Source organism: Pteropus vampyrus, unplaced genomic scaffold (genome assembly GCF_000151845.1).
Source record: "Pteropus vampyrus isolate Shadow unplaced genomic scaffold, Pvam_2.0 Scaffold67, whole genome shotgun sequence".
Lineage (NCBI taxonomy): Eukaryota > Metazoa > Chordata > Mammalia > Chiroptera > Pteropodidae > Pteropus > Pteropus vampyrus.
In genome coordinates, this window is record NW_011888848.1 from 5,403,498 (window position 1) to 5,409,388 (window position 5,891).

Sequence of the window (5,891 nt, forward strand, 5' to 3'; positions counted from 1 at the left end):
CCAAAATATGCTCGCAGGTACAAAACCAAACTTTTGTATATAACTCCAGAGAATTCATGAACCCCTTTGATCCCAGACCCATGGTTAAGTTTTCCTGTATTTAATATCAAAGACTATCAAGGGAGATGCATGAAGAATTTGCTGGAATAGCTCTGAGAGATCTACATTAGGAGTGGTTCACTCACATCTCCAATGCTTGATATAAGAGGTATTGTCATTACCTTTGCAACCTAATAATAAATAATACGTTAACTAATGACTAATTATATAACATCACAAAATTTCCACAAAGAAAAGTAAGCAAGACTGTGGAAACAAACCTTGAACATAAACTTGATTCAAAACTGTAATAAAATAATTTTGAAAAATAAGTGAAAGAATAACTTTTTTAATGAAAGGGCTTAATGAGCAAGTTGAATATATTTAAATATTTATCCAACATAATACTTAAGAAAACAATAATTATGATCAAGATTTAAAAAGAAAAGCAAAGAAACTATCTCTGCAGAAATGAAATGAACTAGAATGAAATATATCTTTTTTTAATTAAAATATTATATGATTTGTGTTCATCAAGCAGTTTCGGCTGAATCAAAAGGAAGAAGCCTGTCTACACAAAAATGCCATGAGGTAGAAGCTCAATGGCTGGATGTGTTGGAGCAAGGGCTAGATAACCAGTTGCTGGGGTGTGAGAAGAGTTTCCGGTGGTGGACAGGGAGTTAAATTACATGCTCTCTAACAAACACCTACACTGTACCAGTTAGAGAAATAATGTATGCAAAATAAAATGTCACTGTACAGTGCACTGTGTCATGAGTGAAGGACAAACCAATAGCGGAATTTAAAGAAAAGTGCTGCCTTTTGTAGTGGTGAATTTCTAATTCTGAGGTGCCTGAGCTCCTCTTTGTTTTGCACCTGACAGCATCAGCGAAGGGGCAACATAATCAATTTAAGGTTATGTTTCAGGGAGCATGAAAAGGTGGTTTGCCAACAGAAAACAAACCTGCTGCTTTCCAGCACAAGCCAGCCAGGAAAACTAAAATCCTGCATCAACCCTAGAGGGAGCAGAAGGCGACCCTTGGCCAATCATCAACGTGGCCTTGCATTTCCACATCCATGATTTTTTGTGACTGGAGACCTCTAACACCAAGAGGTTGTTCCTGGCTTTTTCCGTTTCATGTAAAATACTTATTGCTGATTGTTAGTTTTAAGTTTCATCTTGAAAGATAGCTTATTCCAAAATATTTTTAACATACATGCTATAAACCATTAAGAAATAGAAGATATTCTCTTAAAAGAAAATGAAATTTTTTCCCATAAAAAATCTAGGTTCCTGTAGAAACAAAAATAGACCAAAAATGTTAAATCCTTACCACTAGATAAATTCTCACATTGAAAAATAAGTTACTTTTTAATTTTAAAATGGCAAATCTGTAGATAAATATTACTAATTGGTGCCTACTAAATGCCACAGAGATGGTTTCTCTCTTTATTATTTTTTAGAAGTAGAAAGATATTTGTTAGTGGGTCAGTTTAATTGCCCTATTAATGTGCTAAGCACTTTACATGCGTTATCACATTTATTTTGCATAATAATCTTATGAAACAGACACTATTAGAAATTCCATTTTATTGATGAGAGAACTGGAGCACAGATCGATTAAGTAATTTGCTTGATTTTGGTTACACACCAAATCAAGTGGTAAACCTAGAATTCTCCCTCGAAGTATCTGATTCCAAAGCATATGCCCAGTATGACGTTCTGTTTAATTCTCCCTGTTCTTGGGTATATTTGGATTTTGTTTTTGTGTTGTTTTGTTTTTAGGAAGTGAGTATCTGGGCCTCCTGTACAGTGGAGAAAGTAGTTATAAATAAGCAATATGAAGTAAAAAATATATGTATAGTTGATCTTTGAACAACACATTTTAACTGCGTGGGTCCACTTTTTTTCAATAAATACTATAAACGTATTTTCTTTTCCTTATAGTTTTCTTAATAACATGTTTTTCTTTAACTTATTGTAATAATACAGTAATAATACAGTATATAATACGTATAACATACAAAAATGGTTTTAATCGGCCATTCATGTTATCAATAAGGATTCCGGTCACCAGTTGGCTGCTAATAGTTAAGTTTTGAGGAATCAAAATTTATACACAGATTTTCAACTGCATCGAGGGGTTGGCACCCTTAACCCCTGCATTTTTCAAGGGATGACTGTATATAGAAGAAAGAGAATGATGTTATAGTATGAGATTTCTATCACTTTGGATCAAGTATCCATTTTTTCAGCCCTCTTCAAGTACTATCCACTGAGCTGTACTGGGTTTCTCAAAGCATGGCCCTGAGGCAACCACTTCCATCCTATACACTCCAGAAACTGCTCTGCCCATTTTTACTTAACGGGTTTTGGCGATGCCATTACAAAGTTAAAGAAAGGCACTTCTTACCACTCCGTGCAACTCAGGAGTTAGCTCCCTCCCCGTTGCCCACCTGTAGATCTACATGACTCCATTTGGCAACGATGAGTTCCTTCCAATGTTGCTGAACCAAAACAGCTAATTTTAATCACGATCATGATTCTTGACGACACCCACTCAAAATACATATTTTGATCTTATTTCATTCATCCTTTGAAACCTTTACATATGTGTCTAACTTGGAGTTATACTGTTCTCATCTACTCCAATACTACATTTACTTGTTGACTATGATGGTCTTAATATATAATTGTATGTTCAACTTGGTTCCTTCTGATTATTTCTGGGTTCTTTTTATTCTCTTTTTCACATGGACCCATATTCATATTTTTTCTCTTACTGTATCCTAAAGCAAAGTCCCATACTATATTTCAATTTTTATGAGACTAATGAAAAAGTGTTTTCTACACAAATTTTCTAGTAAAATTAACCCACACGAACAAGCATACAAAAAAACTGGTGAACTCCTGTGCAAATTAAAATAAAAATGTCCAGAATACTTAGAATGTACCCTAGAGAAATCCAAAAACATCATTCAGAGAAATAGCTAAAGTTTTTCCATATAAAAAATACTGTCATTCACTCTAGATAATAGCATTTTATTGGATATGTTGAAAGATGACGTATGCTAGTTTTTCTGAAAAAAGCCTTCAGACTTTTTCTGCTGGTTGGAAAGGTATATTTTAAGGAAAGAAAACTTTGATAACTTTGGTTCTCCTTTGAGGTAGAGGTAGGCAGGAATGTGACAAAGACAAAAGAGGAACAGAAAGAATAATGAGTCCAACTAAGCAGTCATATCAAATTTTTCACACAATGATATAATCCAATTACAAAATGGCAGACGTTCTAAATTATCCTGCCTGAAAGCCTTGGGTTGCACTCCTAATATTTAGGTTCATGTTCTGTTACTGGTATGCCTCATGCAAGCAGTGGCTAATACTTATCCTCCATAAATTATGGGGGATCCCAGGCACATACATGGTAACAACTGGTAAGAAGGAAAAAGTAAATATATTCACCAAGTCTACAAATCTGAGCCCAAGAGCAGCAAAAGTCATATGTTGAGGCTTGCTGAATATGAAAACATATTCTTCGACACCTGCCAACCTTCCAGCCACAGATTTTATCAAATGAAGTATTATGATATTACAATTCCTTAGGCCCCAAATTTCGGATTTATGTATTTTATTTATCTCTTTCTCTCAATTTCCACATCCAATTCATCAGTAAATCTGTGTTCTCTACTTTCAAATTCTATGTTAAATCCACTTCTCTTCACCTGCACCATTACCCATTCCTCACTCCATTCCTATTCACTTTCATCTTTCATCTAAATTATTACAATAAACTCCTTTCTAAATACTCTCTGTTTCCACTCTTATGCCTGACAATCTTTTCTCAGCTTTCCAGCTAGAACAATCCTTTAAAACATAAGAAAGATAATGTTACTTTCTGCTCATAACTTTCAGTGGCTTCGCATCCCATTCATGGTAAAAGCCACAAGACTTACCATGACTAAAAACGTCCTACATAATTTGTCCACCCTCTGCTCCACTGCCACTTCTCCTATCTCTTTTATTATTCTCTTTCTTACTCCACTCCAGCCACACTGACCTCCTTGCTGTTCTTCCAACATAGAAACTAGAAAACCAGGATTAAAATTGATAGAGAATATTTAAGGACAATTTATTTAGTTAAGGACATCTATTTATAAATAGATGATTGTATTTCTACATATCCTGATGTTATATGTATATGTCACTTTACTATAATGAAGGGTTTTTTGGGGTTTTTTTTAGGTTCTTTTATTTAAAAAAATAATTGAGAGGAAAATCATGAATCACGTGAAACTCTTGGTATACGTATATGTATGTATGTATTTACTTACTTACTTACTTACTTATTTACAAGTTTTCCATCTCTCATCAGAATAGAAACTGCATGAGTGTATGATTTTCTGTTATGATTAAATTTTTAACATCATATTTTGGAATAATTGCGGACCATATGAATTTGCTAAGATAGTAAAGGGAGCTCTGCACCCCCCAATGTTTAAATCTAAGTATTTCTTTTTTTTTTTAAGTGATTGAAAGTGGCATATTTTTAATTTCAGTATCCATGTGTTCATTGCTATTACATAGAAATACAATTGCTTTTCCTATGTTGATCTTTCATCTTTTAATCTTGCTGAACTTACTTATTAACTCTAGAAGGTTTTTTTTTTCCTCTTGGAATTTTCTATGTAGACCATCCTTAAATAGGGACAGTTTTATTTCTTCCTTTCTGATTTGAATGCCATTTGTTTCCTTTTCTTGCTTACTGCTCTGGTTAAGACTTCCCATACTATGTTATAGTAGCAGTGGTGAGAGTAGACATCCTTGCCTTGCCCCCAATCTTAGAGGAAAACACTCAGTCTTTCACCATTAAGTGGATGTTAGCTGTGAGATTTTTGTAGATGTTCTTTAAAATTGGGGAAGTTTCTCTCTATTCCTAGTTTCCTGAGAGTTTTTTTTTTTTTATCATAAATGAGTGTTGAATTTTCTCAGTTTTTTCTAAATCAACTGATACAATCACATAATTTTTCTTCTTTAGCTTGTTAATATTGTGATTAGTATTTTCAATTATTGGTCTTTTATATTGCTGCTTTTATATGCCACTATTTTGTTAAGAATTTGCTATCTATATTTATGAAGGATACTGGTCTATAATTTTCTTTTCTCATATGTCTTTTTCTGGTTTGGTATCAAAATAGAGAAAAATCAATGAAACACATAGCTAGTTCTTTGAAAATATCAATAAAATTGACAAACCTTCAGCAAAGAAAAATAGAAGACGAAAATTACAAATGTCAGAAATGAAATGAGCTATCTCTATAATGCATAATAAAAGAGTACTAGAGAAAACTCTACATGTAAAAATTTGTACATTTCTGCATATAGATGACGAGATACACTTATTGTAAAGGAAAGCACTCAATCGGGTTAAAAGTAAATTGCACTCAACAGTATCTTCAAAATTGGTGCTTTGAACAGTCTATACAATTATTTCTTTAATTTTTATCTTTAAATCAATAAATCACCATTTTACTTAAATCTATTTTAAACAGAAAGTTTATATCACTGACAAATGAAATTCCAGCACCATTTCCCAAAACTAAAAGGCAACTATTAAAAAAAGAATGAAAATAAAACTATGCTATTAAATCTTAGCTGGTTAACGTTATGTGCCAAACCTCAGAGTTACAGACCTGCTCTCTCTTAATACAAAGTTAAAACGTGCTGCTTCTTCATAACAGTATATGGGGTAAGAGCTAATAATTTTTTTAAATCAACTCAAAATATTGACACAAGGAATTAAATGACTCCTATTAGTTAGATCACTGAGATATTATAGAATATAACTCATGAT